The sequence below is a fragment of the Pogona vitticeps genome, chromosome 2 (assembly GCF_051106095.1).
Source record: "Pogona vitticeps strain Pit_001003342236 chromosome 2, PviZW2.1, whole genome shotgun sequence".
NCBI classification, from domain to species: Eukaryota; Metazoa; Chordata; class Lepidosauria; order Squamata; family Agamidae; genus Pogona; species Pogona vitticeps.
The window spans coordinates 259895753-259921651 of record NC_135784.1 but is presented as its reverse complement, the minus strand read 5'-3'; positions in this window follow the sequence as shown (position 1 = coordinate 259921651).

The window sequence follows — 25899 nt, the reverse complement described above, 5'->3', positions numbered from 1 at the left end:
TGGTATATTGCTAGACATAGTTCTGCTCTTCAAACTTTGTTAACAGCATTTGCTGTATTTTCTTGCATGTTGAGTGCTTATCTGAAGGCAGAGGTCATTGGGGCTTGGAAGCTGAGTGATTGTGCTACCCCAGAAACCCGAAGGAAGGGAATACATTATTTGTACGTACAGCCTTTTCTTGTTTACTCAGACATCAAAGTAGCAGAAAATTACAAAATTGCTCCAAAGCACCAGAAAATGGCAGCTGATAAGGGCCATGCCCTTAACAGAGATGTTATTTATGCAATATACTTCTGGTAGGTATGTTATCCTATGCTCTGGCCAGTTCTGTCTTCATCTTGGAGCTAAATAGCTATCAGTGACACAGCACTAAGTCTCAGGTTTATGTATCTGTTCATGTTATTAAATATTATTGTTCTAAATTGCAAGTACTCAACCTATCTACACCAAATAAGAGAATGAAAATGACTGAGGCCTGCCAGGCACAAAGTGACATTGCAGAGGTGGAGCTAATCACAAAACAGTGGCAATTACAGATTTAATTTTATATTGCTCTCTAATACCTCTTGACAAGATGATATAGCTCAGTGGTTTGGAATGCATGGCTTTGGTGCAAGGAAATGGCTGTTCAAATTCCCGCTGTAACTGAAACAGGGCAGGCCAGCCAAGATTCCTGAAGCTTGTGTGCCTGAGGGGGTTATGCCCCCTTGTCACCTGTGTGACCTTGGGCAGGCTGCAGGGTCCAAAAGTGGGGGGAGGGAACTGGTAAACCACTTCTTAATGCTCATATCTAGGTATCTCTGGGACTGGTAACCATAAATCAGAATTGACATGGTGGCACATAATTATTACTCAATGCTCCTTTAGAAATGGGTAGATTCTTTGCTAAATTTTCTGGCAACATTCTATCACTGTCTTTTTCTCAAGCTTTTTACAGATCTGGGGTGGGGTGGAGGAGAGAAGCCATTTCAGTCCTGCCAGGAATCCTCACTCTTTTAGCATCCATTATATCCACCTCAAGAAAAAAAATGCCTCAGAAAGTATAGTACTAATAATGCACATACAGTAGGACCTCTTTATCTGTGGAGGATCTGCTCCACGCCCCCTTGCAGATACTGAAAAGCACAGATTATAGCCAATGCTATATACATGACAATCTGTTGGACCCAGGACTCCCCTGTACTGTACCTGTAATTTTTATCTTGATGGAGCCCTTATGAGTAAGAACCACATTGAAGTCTTTCCTCATTAATCAACGTGCTGAAGATGACCATCTCTCTCTCTCTCTCTTCCTCCCCCTCCCCCCTCTCTCTCACACACAATCTCAATGGTTTTGTGGGTTTTCTTCTTCAAAGACAATTAAGAATGCATTTCCCTGTTTATTCAGAAATACTGAGGAAAGGGCTGACTGGAAAACAGGAAGGGAATGAACTGGGAAACCTCCCCCAGGCAGCAGTTTGGCTTAGGTTAGCATCCCTGGTTCCCTCTAGAATCCAGTTCTGATAATTACATCTTGAAAATCTGCACAGTGTTGCTAGTTTTTCCATGTAATATTTTAAATATCCACATTTTTAGACTGTAGATAAGTGAATTCCACAGATAATGGGGTCCTACTGTATGTACTTCAAGGGAAGGGGTGGGCAAGCTAGTGTGGGGAACTGAAGACCATTTTTCTGGGCTCATGGCTGGATTATCTGAGTGCTGAGCCAGCTCCTTCAGATGTAACCATTAGAAGGTCCAATTTTTCCTGGTCTTCAACCATCACTCAGCCCTATCTCATTCTAATAAAATAAAATAAAATAAAATGGAGAACTGCAATTCCTGAAAGCCTTGAGAAATAGTAATTCATATTTGCAGAGGGCCCCCCTGCACTGTTTAACACCCTAAAGTATCATTTTTTTCAAAAGTAGATTTCTAGCCAGTTCTGTTTTTCTGAGGATAGTTTTGGTGGCTGTTGTGGGCACCTGAGGATCCCAGGGGTAGAAATGCAACTCTTGAACATACCAGAATTGCTCACCTTGTTGTATAGGGTTTTAAATGTCTGGCAATTGTGAGGTATTTTTTATTTTCTGTTTTCTTTTTGTGGTTGTTGTCTACTGGGTTGAGGAATGGTCTGAAAGTCAGGAAAACACATTGGTGTGCCACAGGTGGCTTGATGGCCACATGACTCCCATCCCTGCTCCAGAGGGCAGATGGTAGTGCTTCAAGAGACACACTGTGACAGCTGGACAGTAGAACTACCATGCTTAGCTATAGTCTAGTATTAAAAACATGCTTGCATCATAGATTGTGACTGAAAGAGGAGATTCTTTCTATTTTTGTTTTATGGCTTCTGTCAAGGATTCTTTTCAAATGGGGGGAACTTTCAAAACTGTTAGAATAAGATACGTTTGTTGCACAACAGTTTGAACACTTGATGTTGATATTGTCAATGGGTGGCAAAGTTTCAAGTCCTACTGTTACGACCTCTATCTGAAAAACAGTGCACTTTTCTCAAACGTCTGCACTTTCCTCAAATCAGCATGGACAAAACTGAAGTAGATGGGGAAGCCGTGTTCTAAGTTCATCAGAAAGCACCTTTCTATGTGCATATTGGAAATCTCTTCTGCTGCAAATTCTATAGCATTTACACTCCTCCATTGTTCGTACCCCCTAGAAATTGAAACCAGTATCTGTGTAATCCCTGTAGTAAGATTTCATTTATCAGACTTCACCCACACCCCACCCGCTCCCTGTGTTAAGGACACTCCCCATGAAAATGATTAATGCAAGCAAGGTTTTTTATGTTAGTGCCTAGGTTCAAGTTTTCAGCTCTTACTCTTCTCACTCTGTGCATACTGATCACATTACCTCTGGGAGAGCTCTTATTAATCTCGGTGTCAGAGTTGTTTCAACAAATCTACTGTAATAATGAAAAGTCATCTTATCACATTCTCCTCTCAGTAAATTTACTATTCTTTGATAAGGTTGCAAACAACTGGTAAGTAATTGATCTGTAATTAGTGTGGCAACTGTGCAAGATAGACTGCATTGGGATTTCCTCATTTATCTGCCTGGTGCTGCACATTCTGCCTGGCAATAAATTATTCAGCCTCTCCTTTAAATACAAATGGTTTCATACAAACCCTGTTATTTAAGGCACTTTCCAAAGGTTGGAATACCATTTAAATTTCTGATTATCTGTCACCAATGGGATTCTTGTAGGAGAGATCGTTTTTCACACATGACTTGCCCTGCACTTACTTAGCATGCCATTCCCTGCCTGATTCTTTGAATGGAAGGCTAAGAGGGCCTCTTTGATCTGTTCCTAGCTCACCCCATTTATCACTTGGCTGAGCTAAGCTTCTTGATAAATGTCATTTTTGGAGTTCAGTTCTTCCAGATCTACCCCGGCTGAGAAGCACAGTTACAATATCATCCAGTTTGCTGCACTGTTGTCAGCAGAGGGTGGTGAGATTTATTAGTTTGTTGGCATTACTAAAAAAAAATACTTTAACAGTCACAATATTCCATAAGAATATGTTACATAACACAGTACTAAGGTGGCCCTTTGGCCCAGTGTTTTCACAACTGGTAGCTTTGATCAACATAAAACAGATCAAACTATTTGCAGTTGGTTTCTTTCAGGGTCAGGACAACTCCATGACAGATATTTGAAGAATGACTAGGGGTCATCTGACAAATCATGTAATGCCTACTAAAATGCTTCGCTGTCATTGTGGAAATGCCCCGCTTCAATGCCTGGTGAGATTTGGGGAGACAACAGGTGCTGGCTGAATGAGGATTGACTACTTCCTTCTGGCAATGGACACACGGAGTTCCCATGAAACACCAGCTGTTCATGGAGAGCAGCTGGTTCACAGGGATGTGCACCACGAGCTTGCCTTGTCCTCACAATGGCCACACTGAAGGTGGTCAGGAATACTGGGCTTTGTTGTTGTTGTTGTTGTTGTTGTTGTTGTTGTTGTTTATACAAATGGGTCTTCTGTCTATTCCACATTTTCCCCATAATCTGTAAACCAAATCTGAAACCCACCCTGGCTAGAAGGCTCGCTCAGTTTAAGACAGGCAGACCTCAGATTTCTCTCCTGCATGAATAATATTTCTACTGAATAGCTGGCAAGTGGCTGAGAGACACTTGAAGCTCTGCATATGTTAAGTGTTTGAGGTGAAGTGTGAGAAATGCATAGAAGTAATACTCTGTGAGTCACTATCAGAGCATTGTGAGAAAGGAGAGCAATTAGTGAAGTTTATCCTACAAGAATGTCAATAGGGTGTGATTAAGAAAGTTTGTTGCACATGTATGTACAGTGGTGCCTCGCATAGCGAGGTTAATCCGTTCCGGATTAACCTTCGCTATGCGAAAACATCGCTAAACGGGACTAAAAAAGCCATAGAAACGCATTGAACTTCGTTCAATGCGTTCCTATGGCTTGAAAACTCACCGTTAAGCGATGTTTCTTCCATAGCACCGCTATTTTCGCGCCCTCGGTAAGCGAGGGCAGGGCGCGAAAATGCGGCGCGGACCTTCCGGCGGCCATTTTGGAACCGCCGATCAGCTGTTCTCCCCCGCTTCGTTTTGCGAAGATCGCTAAGCGAATCGCTTAGCGATCATCGCAAAGCGAAAAATCGCCATAGGGGCCATCGCTGAGCGAACGCTCCAGCGATGGCCCGGACCCCCTCGCTATGCGAATTCATCGCATAGCGAAGCACTCGCTAAGCGAGGCACCATTGTATGTATGTATGTATGTATGTATGTATGTATGTATGTATGTATGTATGTATGTATGTATGTATACACACATATATACATATATTTACACACACACACACACACACACACACACACACACACACACACACACACACACACACACACACGATTGCATGCCCAGTTCTTTCCTTGTAAGAATGGCAACTCATTTAAAAGGGTATATTTTCCAGTTTTACTAGAACATTCCTTTCTTCATCAGATTAAAAGCACATACTCTATATCTGTTGCAAACTTTACCTCCTCACTGTTGTGTTGTTTTTCCAGGTCATCATTATTATATGTAATATGGTTTGTTACTAAGAATCCCCCTGCCTAGATCCCCCTAGGCAGAGTATTCCACAATCTCAGCAACACCATTGGAAAAGGCTATATACCTTACATTGAAAACCAGCCTTAAATAATAGGTGACAGAGCAAGGGGTTGTGAACTTTAGAAGTTATAACCCACCTTTCAAATTGACTCCAGAATGGAGTAAGCATTTGATGGAGACGAGACAATGGAATCTTATGCTCCATTCTTCAGATCTCAGACAATAATAAGAGCATAGCAGTTTGGACTAGATGAAATTTCTGGTTTGTCTTCGAAGACAGGCCCCCAAACAGTTTATTGCAGTAGTTTCGGCTTGGCAGCAACTGTTGTGTTGATAGCCAAGGCCAGATCTGTTTTCTCTACTGCTCACCCAGCAAAAGGTAGCAAAAAAATCACTACCATCATTTAGGAAAATAAGGTCACAGAGCATCAGCAAAATATATATCTGCTACTTCTGGTGACATGCAATCCCTGCTATAATATGCTATATAGTTTTTCATTGTTTACCTGATTTCCTGCTTGACAACAGCTCCATCTTATCCACATTAAGTTTCAGCTTGTTCACCCTCATCCACCTCACAGATGGGTGTATTGCCTGTACTGCCTCCCTAGGATTGTTGAATAAAAGAGGTTGATCTGAGTCAGTGTCATCAGCATAATGGGAGAGCAGCAGTCATAATTCCCTGCTTCCATGTACATGGAACTATATTAGAAGCGGATGGACTCTTGCAGTGGCACTCTTACAGTATTCTACCAACAGAGTTGTTAACAATATGATTAGGAACCCAAAACAGGGCTCAGGCAGAGAGACAAAATGTTCAGCACTGCATTGGTGTATTGTGGAACAGAAATATAGGGAGACAAGGGATGTTGTTGTTATTCAGTAAAGTGCCCTGAGGAGAAATAAAGTTTGAAAGATTAAGAATGGGTAAGATCTAAGTTAATATGGGTAAGAGGGATTTTTTTTAAAAAAAATTAAGGAAACTAAATAAAGCTCTAGTGATATACACAGTAAATCTTAACAGAGGGACCAAGATGCTCAGAATGTGTGATTATAGGGAGGGAAACCTTTGAGGTCTAAACAATTCAAGCTGCTTTGCCCTTTGCAGTTCCCATTAGATTCAGCTGAGATCAATGTATTTCAGATCTGGCTGCACAGAATATCTGCTCTTCTCTGCTTGTTCAGAATTCAGTATCAAAGTCAAAGAGTTATAGAATCCTATTAATCGGCATAAATGGGAAATGGCAAGGAAGAATCTCAGTGTGCTTAATGAATGACTGAAAGACGTCCAGCAAAGAATGCTCCATATGAGACCACAGGCGGGTTGCCACCATCACAGGAAGAGCAGTGGAACCTAACAGGGGGATATCAGTATTAATTCTGGATGATTTTTGACATCATTTTTAAAAATCATGACCCTTATATATATATTTTTAAAAATCTATGGCTCAGGATCCCATAGGTTCAAATCCCACTTGGCCATGAAATTCACTGGATGACTTGGACTTCTCACCATCTTTTAACTTGACCACGGGGTAGTTTTCCTTACCAATAGTGAAACCATCTGGGATTTCCGGAACATGGATATCAAAAACATGTGGCAGTGCAAAGGTCTCCCACCTGGTAAAAGGCCACTTGATGGCACACAATTATTATCAGAAGAATTTCAGCAGGTGTTGCTCATCATACAAGCTGTAGCCTGCTGAGATCTCCTCTTCCACACATGTTTAAAAATACAGGTGCTCTCTCCTCAATTTCATGTGGCAACCCTATAACAATTCAAGTCATAGCAGGTGACTCCTGGAGGAAGTTCCTTCTCAGTGGTATTTCCCTGATTCTGGAGTGCTTTCCGGAAGGAGGCTTCATGGTGTCTACTCTGATATCATTCTAGTTTCGTACAAAGACCTTTTTTTATTTTCTCACTCCCAATAATTTGATTTTATCTCACTTCTGTTGTCATTTAAAAAAACCCAAAACTTCTATTTTGGTTTTGTTTTAAATTTTGTTTTATTATTTTTAGTAGTATGTTCCAAATTTGACAGCTTGTGCCATTAAATGTTGTAGGTTGAAATGCTATTGACATGTGAAACATACATTAGCCTAATCAAACAATAAAACAAGTGTCTTACATTGACGTCAGAGGCTCTAGTAAAGATTATTAGGACTAAGACCCTGTCAAGAGGCTCCAGTTATGCTGCTGCCACATCCATCTTAACTTTTTTCATCTACAACAAACCTTTCTACTTTGTTCTTTTCTCTTATGTATTTTGCATTCTAAATACTTCATCACTTTCTCTGAATCCTCTCCAAGGCTTCTTAATTTGTGCCAACCTTAAATGAGTATGATTACCCAACTGAGGCCTAAGTGGTATTAACTAGAATAGTGACTTTATTTTCCTCCCTATTACATGGATGAAAATGTTGTACTAATTAATCCCCAAATGACATCTGTCTTTTTAATAACACCATTAAACAATACAGGGCACAACTGTCACATCTCTTTTCAAAGAAAAATAATAGGCAGAGAAGTTTGTATAACAGTACAATTCTTTTTTATTAGAGAACTGGGGATTAACAGAGAAGTTATAAAGTTCCTTGTGAGTAGGTCTCAACTTTAAAGTCATTACAGAACGTGAACTTAAGTCTGTTACTCCATATTGTCTGTAGCATCCAGGACAAACATCCCATCACCCCACAGAGACCCCCATACACATCCCTTCAGAAATCAGTTGACAAGAAAGATTGTGGATCATGAAATTTCTGCTGGAAATGTTGTCAATCAATACAAACATGCCTGTTCAGCAGTTTTAACTGCTACTTTGAGTAGCTCATCTTCTCCACTATCTTTCACCAGTATAGAATTTGATTTAAAGTCCATTGGTATGTAAATTCCAATGATACAGTCATTACAGATATGAGGGGTTATTTTTCAGTTTTTTTAAAAAATAAAGATTCCAAAAGCACATTGTAGGACTCTTGGTTTTCTCAGAAACCTATTTGTTTATTTTATTTAATATTTATATTTCTATACAACCTAACTCCTAAAAAATCAATAACCATCAAAGTGGTACACAAGGGTCAGAACCCTACTATTGAGTTACACTTGCATAATTGAAATTGTGTAAGTCTTGTTGACAAATTGCTGCTTATTAATAACAATCAACACTTAATGCAGTTTCCATTGAGCAAGCATACATCAGCAATAGCGTTCTGACCACTAAATCTAAGTAAATAGACCATTAGAAGAGATGGCAGAGTTGAAGATACCACAGTAAAAATAACATTAAAAGCCAGATTTAAGAGATTTGGATTAAAAGATTAAGAAATGGCACTTCTTGGATTTCTTCATTTAGAAGATGAATAACTAATAGGGTACCCATATGACTGAGGAGGACAGAGTTCCTCTATCTTTAAGGGAAGAGAACTCTGTGGGAGAAAAAAATTAAGCAGATGTAGTTTACGTGACAGGTTCTGCCTGCAGACGTTTTCTCTTCCACACAATTGCTATAGGAAGAAGAACAAAACCCCTTTTCCTCCTGAGGGCCACCTAAGTAACTTCTAATGTTCCCCTGAATCATGCAGCTACATACATTGTGCACCACCAGAATATTAAGCACTTTATGAAGCATTCTGTTCGTTGAAACAAAAGGTCAGCAAGCCCTAACATGTCTGCCAGTGGCCCTTCTCAACTGCAGAATGTGTCCCAGAATATCTTGGGCAGAATCTTTCCATTTTTAAAGAGCTTATTCTTCCCAATGCCCTTTCTGTAACCTGAATGTGTAAGGGTTCAATAACATTAAGTACAGTTCTCACCTTTTGTCATCTGTGTAGGCTAAGGCAAATTGCAAGGACCAGAAAGGGAATAGCTTCCACTTTGAAGCCAACACCTGAGGGAGATGAGCATTGATGGATAAGGGATCCATTTTGATCCCCCCCCCAAGGTGTTTGTTTATTTCATTCAGTTAACTGGGCTGTGGTAACTTTCTGTTCAGCCAGTATTTCTGTAAGTTTGCTACTGAGGACATCGTCTTTTTAGACATGTAAAATAAAGTTGCATGTATTAAATGGCCACTTTACTGTAGAAGGACATAGACTAGATTTGCTGCCCATGAAACAATTTTAGCTGGCTTGTGGTCTGGTAATTGAACACGTGGTGCAGCTGTACAGAGAGTCGAATATTTCAGCTCCCAAGAGAAGGATAGACTGTGACAGAATTAGATAAATTCACCACTTTGCTGCACTGCTGTTTGGGTTTCGCATGTAATGCCTCAGACAATAGGTACTTGGAGACTTATTTCAGAACCTCACTATTCTTTCAGCAGCCAGGTTGTGTGACAAAATGTGTTTGTAGTCTCTAGAGCATTGCCTGGAGAACAAAGTTGGTTATTGTCTACCATAATGAAACACGGATACAAGGAAAAGTTATATTCCATTTTAAAGTATCTGGAAGGGGATCATAGTTCTTTCTTTCTTTCTTTCTTTCTTTCTTTCTTTCTTTCTTTCTTTCTTTCTTTCTTTCTTTCTTTCTCTCTTCCTTCCTTCCTTCCTTCTCATGTTTTCTGTTGTTTTTTTAAATCAAGGATTACTCCAATTTACTAATTTTATACATCTGCAAAGAGTGTCCATTCTAACTTACATCCCATACTTTGTTACATGTTACAGTGGTGCCTCACATTACAATGTTAATTCGTTCCAGCGAAATAGCTGTAGAACGAAAATGTCGTAATGCGAAATTAAAAAGCCCATAGAAACGCATTAAAACCCAATTAATGCGTTCCTAGGGGCTTGAAACTCACCATCCAGCGAAGATCCTCCATAGCGCGGCCATTTTTGCTGCCTGTGCAGCAAGGAATCCATCCCAGAAAAGAGCGGGGAGCCATGTTTTTTACCTGGCTGCCATTTTGAAACCGCCAATCAGCTGGCCGAAAATCATCGCTTTGCGAGAATTGGTTCCCAAAGCAGGGAACTGATCATCGCAAAGCGAAATTTGCCCATAGGAAACATTGTTTTGCGATTGCAAAATCTTCAACGTAAAGCAATTTCGTCATAAAATGGAACGCTCATAATGTGAGGCACTACTGTACATGAGAGTGATATATATCATTTTTTAACTTTCAAACCAAATTGGAAAAGTAACATTATTAATTTAGGTATGAACAAAAGATGATTTGATTAGACACAGTGAATATAGGTTAGAATGGATCATAGCTTTAATCTTATGGACAGGTTGTATTAGTGAGAGAGAACTGAAGCTGAATTCAGTGACCTTTATTTTAATTTTCTTTAGTTCTGAGTCTTCCATGGCACCTAGGAAATGGAACACACTAACCTTACTGCCGGCAGCAAAAGAAGTATAAAATCTTCTCAGGCTAGAGAAATTGAATTCAAGCAGTACTCCATTTAATCTTCTACTCCTGCAACATCTTTCCAAATAAAATGCTAACTCCTCTGATACTTTTGTCAAGGTCTAATAAATGAACATGAAATTTGCAATTCAGGAAAGGGTTTTAAAATGTGGATACTTCTGACAGAAAGTGAAGTTCACTCCGCAGAGAATTATGAACCACTAGGGAATACTTTTTCATATTAACAGAAGGAAACATTCTTTCTTCCCTCCTTCTAAATATTTGCTTTATTGCAAAGCTTCTCAGCTCATTGTTACACCATTTGTTGTCCCCCTGCTGAGTGATATGAGACTATTAGAAAACTTAGTTACTAGGGAATTTAACTGTGTTTCAACAAAATATCTGTTTCATGTTTGCATTGTACATCTTGTGGATACATTTTAAATACTTTTAGACATCCTCTTAAATGTTCACAGAAAGGACAAAATCCTGTTGCTGACCATAGTAAATAACACTAGAATCAATGGGGATTTGGTGAACCAGTTCCTCCATAGGTTTCATTTATTCAAGCGGGCTTACTCTATAGCTAACTTTAGCATAGTAAGTTTCAGTTAGAATAGGCTGATTTGAATCCATTTGTGGAGGAGTTGGCACACTAACTAAATCATTGATTCAATAGGACTACTTGAGTACTATTTACTATGCTAAGCAACAGGATTTTGGCAACAAAGTGGTAATTGACATGTATATATTTTCTTTTCTTGGAATTTCCTTTGGATTATCTCTAGCATACATTATCTGATATACATTTAACTCCATTTTTCAAAACTGGAAATGTAATATAGAAATGTAAAGATTATTCAGACTTATGTTTGCTGTGTAAAGTATAGGAATCCCAACTCTTATCTTCAGGTTGCATTATATATTATTGGTAGCTGAGATAAATTTAGCAAGCGGCTTACAATTCCCCCCTCTGTTTTGCTACGGTACCCATGCCATAAAGGGGTAGCCAAATCAAAGTGAAGGAAATATTCTTTCTCCTCTCTGTTAATGGTTGCAAATTGTCTCAAATTAGGCAGCACAGAACATTACTTAAAATGCAGCTTCCTTGTACCACAGTAGAGAGGACAGCTTATCTCTGATCTCCAATCACAAACCAGTGATAAGGGCAACCAGAAGCTGGGAGATGAGATGGGGACATCCTACATGCTGTCTCATCAGTGAAGGCTGGAGGTCCCATGTACCTGCTCTTGGTATGGGGGTCCCAAGATGGTTGGGGCTTTATAGGTCAAAAATCCCACTTTGAATAGAGCAAGAACCTCCAACACCCAATTATAGGAGTGGAAGTCATAAAGATATGAAAGTCCAATCCCTAATTGGAATATACAATCAAAAGAACCAGAGAAATTCCCCTTGACATTTTAGTCAGTCGTGTTCGACTCTAGGGGGCGGTGCTCATCCCCGTTTCCAAGCCGTAGAGCCAGTGTTTGTCCGAAGACAGTTTCCGTTGTCACGTGGCCAGCATGGCTATACATGGAACACTGTTTACTTTCCCATTGAGATGGTACCTATTTATCTACTCGCATTTACATGCTTTCGAACTGCTGGGTTGGCGAGGAGCTGGGACAAAGCGACGGGAGCTCACTCCGTCGCGTGGATTCGATCTTACGATTGCTGGTCTTCTGACCCTGCAGCACACAAAAGTTTCTGTGGTTTAGCTCGCAGCACCACCACGTCCCTCTATACCACCACATTAATTTTATAAGCAGATTGCAAGGACATTTCTTCTTTTTCCACTCCTTCTTTAGGCTCTCTGGAAGTGACATGTCATAGTTAAAATCCCTTTCTTGTGGAAGTGGCAGCAATTATCTTTCTGCTGGCATTAATTTTTTTTTTTTTGTAAGTAAAGCAGTCCTGCCATCCCTTCTTTGAAAGTAGAGGCTTTTTTCTCCCCCAAGAGGCCCTGTTTCTCATACATACATGTACACACTAACTTTAATATCTCACTCTGAAAAGTCAAAGAGTAAATTATTTGACAAGAGTGACAGTACATATAAGGAGACCCACAACTCTCCCCAAATCCTTTGCAACCCCCTTGGCGGCCATGACCGCCAGGATGAGAACCATTGAATTAGGTACTATGGTGTGCGCCCCACCATCCCCTCACTGGCAGAGCTGGGGGTTCCCTGTTAATAACTCCATGGACTCCAGCTCAGCTTCTTGACTCATACCAGTTTTTATTAGAGTTACAGCAGCAGTTCCCTCTGCCTCCCCCTGCCCTCCGTCTCATAGGGTTGAATTACTTGTCTAGAAGCCTAAATTACTTGTAGCTTGAGGGACAAATTAATTTCACAGAAATTCCCCTGAAGTCCAGCTTCTGGAAGGCAAGAAGGAGAAGAGAGCTTAGATCCAGAACCCATCTCTTTAAGAGAAAGCTTATATAAATGAGCACCAGAACTCAGTCTCTGCAGCTTGTCTCTCCCAGTCCCTTCCCTCACCCTTTTTTCCCCCAAAGCTGTGGAAGCATCTAGGCTGGTGCAGCTTTGCCCAAGTTCATGGCTGGAGTCTCCAGTGCCTGTTAATAAACCTGGTGATGGTAGACAGTTTCTGGCATCCTCCCACACATCCTCCTCTTCCAGGAGAAGCAGCAACTCCTTGCCTTCCCTGTTCTGCTTTTTTATTCCCCTTGACTCTGCCTCCTCTAGCTATCTCTCATCAGGATGCTTCCTCTCCTGTAGCTGCAGAGACTCCCTCCAGCCAGCCTGATTCTGAAGCAATATTCTTCTCCCAGCTGCCTGCTACCTATGTGCTACGGCCAGACGGTTCGCCAGGGGTGTGTGCCTACACCTCCTCATATATAGTGATCACAGTTCTGGTAGATATTAAGAACAATGATGCGTTACTTGTTTTTAAATTTTTCCTAGTGCACCCCACCAATTCCTAGTCTTTCTCAGGAGGCAAATACCGTATTGTGTCATTGATTTCAAGCATTTCTGTTCTTAGATTTACTCTTTTATGGTATCTCATTAATGGATTTTATAGCAAAGATGTTTGCTTAACCTTCTTCCCACATGCTGTTTAAATCCATGCTGTTTTAATAGCTGCAAGTCGACAATATCAGATTATTCCTTTGGAATATTTATATGTGTGGTTATATTGTCAAATTTGCCAACAAATGAGGTTGCAGTGCCTTGTTAAGTCACTCATTTTGATGTTTAGTTCTTCTAGAATTGCTCCCGGGGGGGGGGGGTAGGTCTCCTTTCCCCTGATCTGATCCTCTCTTTTCTTCCCAGCAGCTTTGAATAAGTTGTGCTTCTTTTTACTGTATAGCTAAAGAGGAACAGCAGCTTTAAATGTGGTACCAAACCACATTTAACAATTAATGTGAGATGAATAAACTGTAAACTCCTGGGCCTGGGTTTGAGTATGGATTTGTGCATTTAAGGGGAAATTAAAGGATGGGATCTTTTGTATAATTAGTTTGCATGAACAGAAAAAGGTGCATTCAGGGTAAGAAATCCAAATGTGTATTGGGACAACTTGAGTAGAATGAGGATGGCCAACATGGTTAAATGAAAAACAGATGAGGCATGGCACTTGTAAATGCATGATAAAATAGGTTTTACATCCTGACCAAGGAAATAAAAACATACATAGGCAAGTCCTAGCTCACTGGTTTAGGTATCTGGCAATGGAGCAAGAGGTTAGGAGCTGTTACCCACTGTGCATCCCAGAAAAGCCAGCCCGTGTAGCCGTGGGCAGGCTGCATGGTGCCAAAGCAGTCCCAAGGGAAGCGTAAACCTAGATTCCCTGGAAAGAGTGGTCATAAGATGGAATTGACTCAATGGCACACAGTTATAATTAGGAAGGCATGCAGAACTCAGTGAAAGAAATGGACGAGTGCATCCCTCCTCTAGGAAGGGAGGGCTTGGAGGGGCAGGCTTCCAGGACCCTGACGTCTGGCCTAGTCATAGACTAGTTTAGGATTGCATAAGCATACCAATAAAAGTGCACACTCCTGTATTGTGGAGGTCTGAAATTTGCCCTGACTTTAAGCCAGTATATATCCTAACCCAATCCATTTGTTTCCTAGATATTCAGCAGGTCTGGATTGATATTCCAATTTTTGCATGGCAAGGATAACATTGGATACAGATATTTATGGTTGGTTGGTTGGGTGGGTGGGTGGGTGGGTGGTTGGTTAGGTGGTTGGTTGGTTGGTAAGCTTATAAATCACTTGACTTAGTGAAATCACTACTCAAGGCGGTTTACATGTCATGAAACAAACCATGCAACCAACACTTAAATTAATCAAAGCAAAATACCCACAGTATCCTAATCAATCAATATTAACAAAAACTAAAAGGTCACCCCCTCAGCTGAACCCTGACATAAATAATCCTAACCAAATCATAATCCCATAACAGCTTCAATGAAATATACAATACTGTATATACCAAATAATAAACGAAAAATAATAAAATGCCATCAAACACCCACTCTGATGCTAAATATGGGTGTTGTACCTATTGCTAAGTGGCAGAATGCATGCTTTGCATGGGAAATGTTCCAAGTTCTGTCCCTAACCTATCCAGGAAGGATAAGGAGGAAATCCTACTGATAATGTGGAGAGCAGCTGCTGGTGCTGACAATACAAGGACAGATGATGCATCGATTATATCTGATTTAGTATCAGGTGAGCACCTGTATTCCTAGAGACCAACATTTTCCAGTGCAGGTAACCTGGGTTATCAGTTATTTGATCTGACTGCTTCGAGAAAATTTAAGATTTTGTAGTTAGTAGTTAGTAGAGCTGCCCAGTCTCAAGGTTTTTGGAGTCTTTTCTCTAGATCTCATACCTTAGACTTTACATAGGATGTAACCAATCTGGCAAACATAGATTTTAGGCCTCATTCTCATAACCTTGAGATATATCCAGAAACATCACCTCCCCGCCCCCCAAAAAAACTTGAATGCTATATATGCAAACATTGGGCTTTACAGTGATCTTTGTGTCTCTCCATGATCATACCCATGCAAATTTTCAATTACTGGATGGTCTGTTTTCTGTGACATCACAAGGGCCTACCCTTCCATCTCAGTCTTTGTCTTTGAACCTTCAGGGAATGGGATGCTGCTGATCGGGCAGTCCCACCAGACCGTGGTTTTGCTATACTGATGGGTCACTTCTTCTCAAAATGTTTTGGTCATGGTATGTTCTGCAGCTTGTGTCTTCACAGTGCCAGAGATGTTTATGTTTTGTGATAAATTTTGCACGTCTCACCTGCAAGGATATATACAGTAGGTTTGCCTGCTACAATTAAGGCACAAAGCTGCTTCTTGCAGCTTGCTAAAGACTTGTTAAATTGAGGATTATTTTTCTTTCTGTTTAACATATCATTACAGAGGTTCCCTGACACTTTGTTTTGTCAGGCTAATCATCTAAGGTGATCAAATGATGTTTCATTGATCAAATGATGTTTCAAATGATGGAAGTGAATGGCATAAGAAAGACTCCTGATAGCTGGAATCTCAAGCTTTCAAAAATTGTTACCGTCCAAGCTTGGAGATGTTGACATTCCTCCAGATCAGGAGAAGAGACAGAGAAGATGCTCAAAATGTTTATTTTTGTGATAAACTTGATAGGAATGACTTGATGGGAATAACTGAAACTTGGTGGAATGACTCCCACAACTGGAGTACAGCAACTGAAGCATATAAATTGTTCAAAAAGAACAGCGAGAGTAGAAAGGATGGTAGAGTTGCAGTATATGTAAAAAAAAAACAACCGCATTCCTGCACAGGAATCCAGGAGGAGGAGATTGGATGTCTCATCAAGAGCATAGTTGGGGCAAGAAACAAAAGGAACATGGTAATTGGAGTCTACTATCAGCTGCCCAATCAAGGAGAGGAAGCAGATGAAACTTTTGAAAAACAAATTGCAAGGATTTCAAAGAGACATATGTGTCAGTGATAGGAATTTCGATTATCTAGATATATGTTGAGAGGCAAAGTCTGCAAATCATGGTCTTTCCAAGAAATTCCTGGCTTGTGTGGCTAATAATTTTCTCCTAAGAAAAGTGGAGAAAGAAACTAGAGGGCTAGCTATCCTTGACTTAATTCTAACCAATACAGAGGACTTGGTGGAGGAAGTGGCAGTAAAGGGAACTCTTGGCAAGAGTGACCATGTTCTATTAAAATTCTTGATTTCAAAGGAAACCAAAGCAGAGTGTAGCCACACACATATGCTGGATTTTTAAAAAGCCAATTTTGATAATCTTAGAACAAGGATGAGTAATGTCCCATGGCAGGAGATGCTGACAAGAAAATGAGTTCAAGGAGGGTGGGAGTTTCTAAAAAAATTCTAAAAGCAGAACAACAAAAAATTCCAACAAGAAAAAATGTGGGAGGCAGCAAAGGCCAGCATGGCTTCACGAAAAGCTCAGGGAGGACCTGAAAACAAAACAAAACAAAGAAATGTATAGAAAGTGGAATGGAGGCCAGGTCTCCAAGGAAGAGCACAAGCAAGGAAATGAAGGGATTTGTCAGGATATTGTAATTTTGTAGGCCTGAACCTGGAATAAATATGATATTAATCAGCTTCCATAATGAACAGATGTGTGACTGCTGAGTCACTGTGACAGAGAAGAGGATGATGCAATGTCTGAAGAAAAGATGACACCCAGGTGGAGAACATGATGTAATGTGTCCAGTGATTGGACAGAAGAAGCTCTGTAAATGGATATAAGAGAACAGTGTGTACATAATGTATTCTCCTCTTTCTATCACTTGCTGCTATCCTCTATGCCAGTTTGTCTGATGATTGCCTGCTACGCTGAAGTGCTGCCGGTCTGTATATTTGTATGTTTTGTATAATACACGTGTCTTGCTATAGAAGAAGAACGTGTCTGTATCTTCAATCAATTAACTCTGCATATTTTCACGGCGCGAACCAGACAGGATTACTTTAGGAGAACAAAAACTGAGAATGAGTTGAGATTAGCTAGAGCCACTAAAAGCAATTAAAAAAGCATTCTTCAGGTATGTGCGAAGCAAAAGACAAAGAGAAGAAATAGTGGTACAGTTACTCAATGGATAAATGATAACAGGTGACAAAGACAGGGCAGAGGTGCTTGAATCCTATTTTAGCTCAGTCTTTTTCCCATAGGACGAGGGACGTGGTGGCGCTGCAGGTTAAACTGCAGAAGCCTCTGTGCTGCAAGGTCAGAAGACCTGTAGTCATAAGATCGAATCCACGCAACAGAATGAGCCCCCGTTGCTTGTCCCAGCTCCTGTCGACCTAGCAGTTCAAAAGCATGCAAAATATGAGTAGATAAATAGGTACCACCACGGTGGGAAGGTTTGTCTTTAGACAAACGCTAGCTCTATGGGTCGGAAACGGAGATGCGCACCGCCCCCTAGAGTCGGAGATGACTGGACAAATTGTCAAGGGAACCTTTACCTTTAGGACAGACCATGCAAGCACAAATGTGTGGAGGGGACAGGACTGCAGCTGGAGAATGATAAACAAATAGTCAAGGGATACCTTACTGAGTATGAGTTCAAATCTCCAGAGCCTGATGAACAGCATCCGAGAGTACTGAAGGAATTGGCAGAAGGATTCTCAAAATCACTGTCCATTATTTTCTTGAAATCATGGGAAACAGATGAGGTGCCAGATGATTGGAGGAGGACTAATGTTGTCCCTATCTTCAAAAAGGGGGGGAAAGTGGAATCTGGGAACTTTTGGTCAGTCCACCTGACCTCAAGCCCTAGGAAAATTCTGGACCAGATTATAAAGCTGTCACTATGCAGGCACCTTAAAAAAAATGCAACAATAACTAGAAGCCCACACGGATTTGTCAAGAACAAATCCTGCCAGACTAAGCTGATCTAGGTAACCTCCCTGATACATAGAGGGAATACTGTAGACATAGTATATCTTGACTTCAGGAAAGTTTTTAACAAAGTCCTCTATGATATCCTGATTAGCAAGCTAACGAGGTGCGGGCTGGATAGATCAAGTGTCAGGTAGATACACAATTTACTACAGTATTATACTCAAAGAGTGATGATTAATGGCTCCTTATCAAACTGGGAGGAGGTAACTGAAGATGAGGTTCCTGTTACGCCAGTGGGTAGAAGGGCAATAACCAGAAATGACACTAGGCTGCTTGAAGGTATAAATAATTAAAATATTTATTTAAATCACAGCAGATAAAAAGAATGTAAGATTTGTGAAATGAAGGCATAACATAAAAGAAATAAAAGGAAAATCAATGAATTTCCAACACAGTGCAATGCAATGGTGAAATGAAGAGTGCAAAGCAGAACAACCTGTATTAAAGTATCAGATGAAATTACAGTTATGCAAAATCAACCACAGTTGGCCCTTTATGACACCCTGTATTTGCTCCTAACCTTCCTCCAGTCCTCTGGTTGAAGCTCACTATGTTCCAGCTGTTTGGCCTAAAGACTGAGAAAGGAAGACATATAGCTACCTATCCCAAGGAACAGGTTCCTGAAGATTCAGGGAAATATGCAGTAAAATTGATCCAAGAGAATCCAGATGGGAAAATCAGAAGGAAAAATGTAACATAGAGTAGTGAAATCAGTGTTTGTATGTGTGTGAGAGAGAGAAAGGAAAGAAGACAGGTGTAGTATCTCCCACAAAGATTAGTCTACCTCATTATGAAAACTGCAGCCTCTCTCAAAATCAAGGCAAGCTAAGGTCTGAAGGTGCCAGAGCAGTCAAAATCTGCAGAAGTAAAATTACATGAGGAAAAGGGAACTGAGAAGCATCTGCATGTGGGCATGAAAGAATGTGATGCTGAGTCTGAGTCCTAAGCAACAATTGTTTCTTGCTCCACTGATGCCCCTAATTCTCTTGCATTCTGGCTGGCTTCTTTCACCCCTAAAATTCAGCTATGTGTTGGTAGATGTCAAAGTGGGAGAAAAAGTGCATTGCTTCACTTTTCTTTATTTCCAGAAAGTAAATCATCCCTTTTGTCCTGTAGCACAATGTAATAATAGCATCTTACCAGGGTACACTTGTAGCCTGTCCATACTGTTCCATTGTCTTCCAGCTCGGCATAAGAGTAACTTAGACCAGAGGTCCCCAACCCCGGTCCGCGGCCAAGTGCCAGTCTGTGGCCTGAGCTGGACTGGCCGTGGAGACAGATCTCCTGTCCCACCCACCCCCACACTCACCCCACACAGCTGATTTGCGCATGCGCACGCTCCAGCATGCCCATGCAAGTGCTGCACTGCCATTTGTGCATTCACACAAGTGTGTGCCTTCACAAGCACCACCCCTCCATTTGCACATGCTCATCAGTGTGTGTGCATCCGCAAAAGTGCTGCGTCACCATTTGTGCACAAGCACGCAAAAGCGCCTCGCTGTCGTTTGCACATGCGTGCACTAGTTTGCACATGCACACAAGCACGGGGGTGCCCCACCTTGCCCAGCTGGTCCATGGGGTGAAAAAAGTTGGGGACCCCTGACTTAGACAACCACCTGGCAGATATCCTTTGATTTGTATTCTTGCATTGAGCAGGGGGTTGGACTTGATGTTCGCGTAGGCCCCTTCCGAAGGCCTTTAACCAGAGTGTCTCCACTCCCAGTGAGTTCAAGGCTTTCCTCCTCCCCACTGGACAAAGTGTAGTGAAAAGTAAAAGAAGTTTTAAAAAAATCAGTTGTCTCATTCCCACACTGTGGCATCCAAACCAACAGCAAATCTCCTGTTTTGGAATTTTTTTAAATCAAGGAAACTGAAAAGTCCCCAAGTCCACACTCAGCCATGAAACTCCTATGGCTGTGACAACAACCCTGTGCAGAAGATTAGGTGGCAAAGTATGACTGGCCTGAGGTCATCCAGGGAGTTTCATGGCTGAGTGCAGACTTGGGGACTCTTGAGTGCTTGTCCATGACTCTCTATATACATGAGGGTTTTTGAATCGCTTGTATACTTGTTTGTTTCTTTTATGTTTAAGTTTGATCTTTTACATATTCCAGAGATTGAGTGGATCTGGGTTGTCCACGTCTCTGTATGATGGGTCTGAAGACTGTGGGTAAAGAACTGTTTGATTATGAGATGGCTTGTAAGGACACCATCACCCCACTGATCAAATAAAAAATAGACTTGAGTTTCTTGATACAGACTCCAAGATCACTCATCAAACAGCCAGATTTTGTACAGTGATATTCGTTTTCGTTTAGTCGTTTAGTCGTGTCCGACTCTTCGTGACCCCATGGACCAGAGCACGCCAGGCCCTCCTATCCTCCACCGCCTCCCGGAGTTGTGTCAAATTCATGTTGGTTGCTTCGCAGACACTGTCCAGCCATCTCATCCTTGGCCATCCCCTTCTCCTCTTGCCATCACACTTTCCCAACATCAGGGTCTTTTCCAGGGAGTCTTTTCTTCTCATTAGATGGCCAAAGTACTGGAGCCTCAGCTTCAGGATCTGTCCTTCCAGTGAGCACTCAGGGTTGATTTCCTTTAGAATTGATAGGTTTGTTCTCCTTGCAGTCCAGGGGATTCTCAAGAGTCTCCTCCAGCACCACAATTCAAAGGCATCAATTCTTCGGCGGTCTGCTTTCTTTATGGTCCAGCTCTCACTTCCATACATCACGACAGGAAAAACCATAGCTTTGACTATTCGGACTTTTGTTGGCAAGGTGATGTCTCTGCTTTTTAAGATGCTGTCAAGATTTGTCATCGCTTTCCTCCCAAGAAGCAGGCGTCTTTTAATTTCGGGGCTGCTGTCTCCATCTGCAGTGATCATGGAGCCCAGGAAAATAAAATCTGTCACTGCCTCCATATCTTCCCCTTCTGTTTCCCAGGAGGTGATGGGACCAGTGGCCATGATCTTAGTTTTTTTGATGTTGAATTTCAGACCCTTTTTTGCACTCTCCTCTTTCACCCTCATTACAAGGTTCTTTAATTCCTCCTCACTTTCTGCCATCAGAGTGGTGTCATCTGCATATCGGAGGTTGTTGATATTTCTTCCAGCAATCTTAATTCCGGCTTGGGATTCCTCCAGTCCAGCCTTCCGCATGATATTCAGGACTCGGAAATTCCATGGTAACTATATACTAGATTTTAAACTGTGTTTTAAATGCCAATTTTTTAAACAAAGTACCTGAAATTTTGAAATGTTATGGTATCTAGATACTAGATTTTAAATGGTCTTTTAATGTCAAATGTTTTTATAAGGTATTTGGAATTTTGGAAGGGAAACATCTATGTTTTTCCCCCTTGTGTGATTGGTCTAAGGACCGTAACAATAAACTGTACTGTACTAACTGAGGACCTGCAATTGCTCTTCATAGAAAAAGTATCAGTAAATCCGGTTACAGCTATCCAATTCAGCTTCCAATTAGACTCTGAGATGTCTAGTTTTCACATTAATACCAGTGTTAGATTAGATTAGTTCCCCATTCCACAAGTTCTTAATTGCACAGGAGGAGACTAGATATATTCAGCTGCCTGCCGGACTCTTGTCTGCCTGCAGCCAAATTGATGGCAGTACGGGACTGGGCACTTAGAAAATAAAGTCACTTTGGAAAATGGTCCCTGAATTCAAAACATTTGAGAAACACTTAACGTGTTGCCTTTCTTTTTTAAAAAAAGCAGGGAGATATGGAGAAGCCATGTTTAGAGAACTTTGTGTGTTTTCAGTTCTGTTTGAAGGATCATGGAGATTTAAAACTGATACGCAGGCTAAGAGTAAACATATACAGTATACTGCATATCTATATTATGGGTGAGCCAAGAACCTGAGTGATAGAAAACAATCCAAATGTGAATAATTAGACATTCTCTGCTTTGTAGCACTGAAGCTGTCAATAGACCCAGCAGGGAAACTGCCATCAGGATTAAGTGTTTACAAGGGCTCCAGATAGTTCCACCAAGTGCATCATTCCTGTTGCCACAACTCTTGCTGTTATTGCTGAATGTGTTCATTAAAACCAGAAAATAATATGTTTCTGGATTTGTTTTGCCCTCGCAGACACTTCCTGAGAAGGGGGTGGGTGTGGAGCAATATGATTTTAATGTTGGTTTATTACGCACTGTCACACTGCCAAGGCAGATGAGTTTTGAAGAGTAGATTTATAAATTGCTAAAAGTATCTCTGCAAAGGGTCACTTTTTGTAGCCATAAAGAAGTGTGTGGTATGCAATATAATCCATGAGGGAGAACATTTAAGAGGTAGGTGAAACTCTTCTTGCTTTAGATGCTTGGCTCTGAGGCTGCCAGGCAGAGTCTGCCATAGGTACATCAGGAACAAAATCAGTATGATGAATAATTATGTCTCTTCAAGACAATTCTGTTCCCTGATTACCCTTGCTGGAGTTTCCTAGGTATAAAGTACTCAGAAGTGGTTCACCATTTCCTTCTTCTGGCAGCTTGCCCAAGGCTACAGAGACTGGATCTTCTTCTGGGAGACCTGGCAGGAAATCCTGATGAGCTGGATACCCATCATATAGCAACTGGCATTTAGGAGATGGTAAAAGATTTACTCCTTCACAGTTAAATTATAGTGGCACACAGCTTTTTTGGTACTGTGTCTTCCAAAGGCCAGATTATACATTGCTATTACAGTGGTTTTCCTCAAGGCACACAGTTCCTGTTGGAGTTATTGCAACCTCACATGCTGCCTTTAGTAGGTTTGGCTGGGAGGAGCCTTTCTGGGCTAGAATGACTGTCAATCTAGGCAGTATTAACCAATGCCTGCCTCTGATTCAAAGAGACACCCACCTCTCTGCTCAGCCTTTCACCCCCTCTCTAGAGTCTGTTGACAGTCAATCTGTTAGAAGTAGTGAGAGTGTTGAGGCCTGTTTCTGCTCGGTTAGTTTGCTCTGTGATCTGTTCAGAACTGTACGTAAAGAAAATGTTTTTTATTCTTTTTACTTAAAATGTCTCTGAGCAAGTTATTGAGACTGTAAGTGCAAACTTATGAGAAGAATGAATGGACTACTCTGGGGAACCTGAGGTTATTCGGCTCTGTGAATCCCTACACAGCTACAGAGGTTTTAACCAAAAACTCATAACTTTGCAACAATTCCTTCAAAATGCAATCAGACTTTCAAATGAAACTTTTGTTTACCTGCTGATGACTATCTACAAAAGGAAAGCAAGCAAATATGCAAAATGCAGAGTTGGTCAAATCATACATTTTTTATCACTTTAGGAAGGTTCACTTCTGATGACATGCCGTGTAATTTAGACTAGGTCTTAAACCACTTATCTGAGACTTCTCAGTTTTTTTGGAAGAGTTACATGTATTGCTTACAAACCACAACATGATTTGGAGATTATTAAAATATCTGCAGCTTTTCTGTCCATCTTATGGTCTTCAGCTCTACAAATATATGAGAGCATATATGAATTCCATCGATTTTTCATAGACTCCTTAGCCAATTCTGCCCTGTTTCATCAGATATTCTTTTTTTACAACTGAACCATAGGAATGATACAGTTCATGAATACAGTGGGGTCTCGACCTACAGAATTAATCCATGTTGGAATGGGGTCTGTAGGTCGAAAAGTCCGCAATTAATCCGTAACCTGCCCAAGAAACACTCCCCCCCCCAAATTAAAATAAAATTTAAAAATTAACCTTACCTTTTTGAAGTCTTCCAGGGATCCCCCGCTGCTGCCATTGCCGCTGCCAGAGGCCTCTTGGAGCTCCCCCGCAGCCACCATCATTGCTGCCGGAAGACTCCAAGGGCTTCGGCGCGGCTGCCAGAGGCCTCTCGTAGCTGCTCCACCACAGCCATCACCACTGACAGAGGACTCTGAGGGCTTCTGCGCCGCTGCTGGAGGTCTCTCAGAGGCTTTCCTAGGGTGGACTGGGCCTAGCAGGGGATGACTTCCCCCAGTAGGCCCAGTCTACTCCCCAGGCTTTCCCAGGGAGTAGACCAGGCCTACCGGGGGAGGGCTTCCCCCGGTAGGCCCGGTCAACTGCCTGGGAAAGTCTGGTAGACCCGGCCTACCAGGGAAGGGCTTCCCCCAGTAAGCCTGGTCTACTCCCCAGGCCTTCCCAGGGAGTAGACCGGGCCTACCGGGGCAAGCCCTCCTGTGTTGGCAGGGGGGAACCTCTGGAGGCCTTCCCTGCCACCATGGAAGGCATCTCGGAGGTCCCCCTGCTGCCAATAGTGCTTCTAAGGCACTATCGGCGGCAGCGGGGCCTCTAAGAGGCATCCCATGGTGGGGAGGAAGGCATCCGGAGGTCTCCCGCCACTGCTGCTGGGAGCCGAACTGCTCCGGGTGATCCCAGCCATGCTCAGACTCCTGGAATTCCCCCGCCCGGCAGGGGAAGTCCAGGAGTTCAAGCATGGCCAGGATTGCCCGGCGCGGCTTGGCTCCCAGCAGCGGCAGCGGCGGGGGAACCTCTGGATGCCTTCCAGGGCTTCTCCACTGCCATGGGAGGCGTTTCGGAGGTCCTCCCCACCGCTGATATTGCCTCCGAGGCACTATTGGCAGCGGTGGGGAACCTGCGAGATGCCTCCCATGGCAGTGGAGAAGCCCTGGAAGGCACCTGGAGGCATGACCTGCAGCCTACGGACTGGAAGGGGGAGGCAGGGAAAGCACCAAATTTGAATTTGGCACTTTCCGCGCCTCCCCCTTCTGGTCTGTAGGTCGATTCTCCAGCCGCAAGTCAAAGTGAAGCTTTGTGGCCGGAGAAGTCCGTAGGTCGAAAAGTTCATAAGTGGAGCCACGCGTAAGTCGAGACTCCAACTGTATTGCCTTCTGTTTGGCCAGAATTTATAATATGTTGGCTTGAAGGTATTAGCCCATGAGAGCAGGCTAAGAAGGAGACAGGCCAAAGGAACTAGGAGGAAGCCACAGTTACATCCAATTTCACTTTTGCAGAATGTTAAAAGTTATGTTAGACAAGTATACATAGTTGGACAATGATTCATGATTAATTTTTTACTAAATCTCAAAACTGTCTTTCGACCTTTGCTGGAAATACTTTTCAGGCATCAACATGACATTTGAAACTGTCCACCCTCCTCTCCTGCTCCATTATGCACAGGGGGCTGGCCTTTATTGAAGATCATTTACAGATGATCCATGTTGTATTTGGAAAAAACCTGTGCCTCTCTGATTAAAGAGACATTTTACAGACGTTTGCCTACTTGTGTGTGAGCTGAGCCTAAATGATTAATCGGGTCTAGGTGTACAAGTGACATGTCCCTCCTTCCTTCCTTCTTTCCTTGAAAGAGGCATCCCAGCTGAACTTGTTCTAGAATTGTGCTTTAATTGTATTAGAAATGCAAGCCCTGTTGCTGCATTTAAAGTATATCGAATCCTGAGCAAGAGAGATGCTGTTTCAGATACCCATGCCTTCATCCTGTTTGCTGTTCTGTTGCTACTGAGTGCAATCCCTCTCCGATTTACTTAAAACTAAAACACCACAACTTTGACAGCTAAGAGGGTAGAGTGAGTTTAAAAACAGAA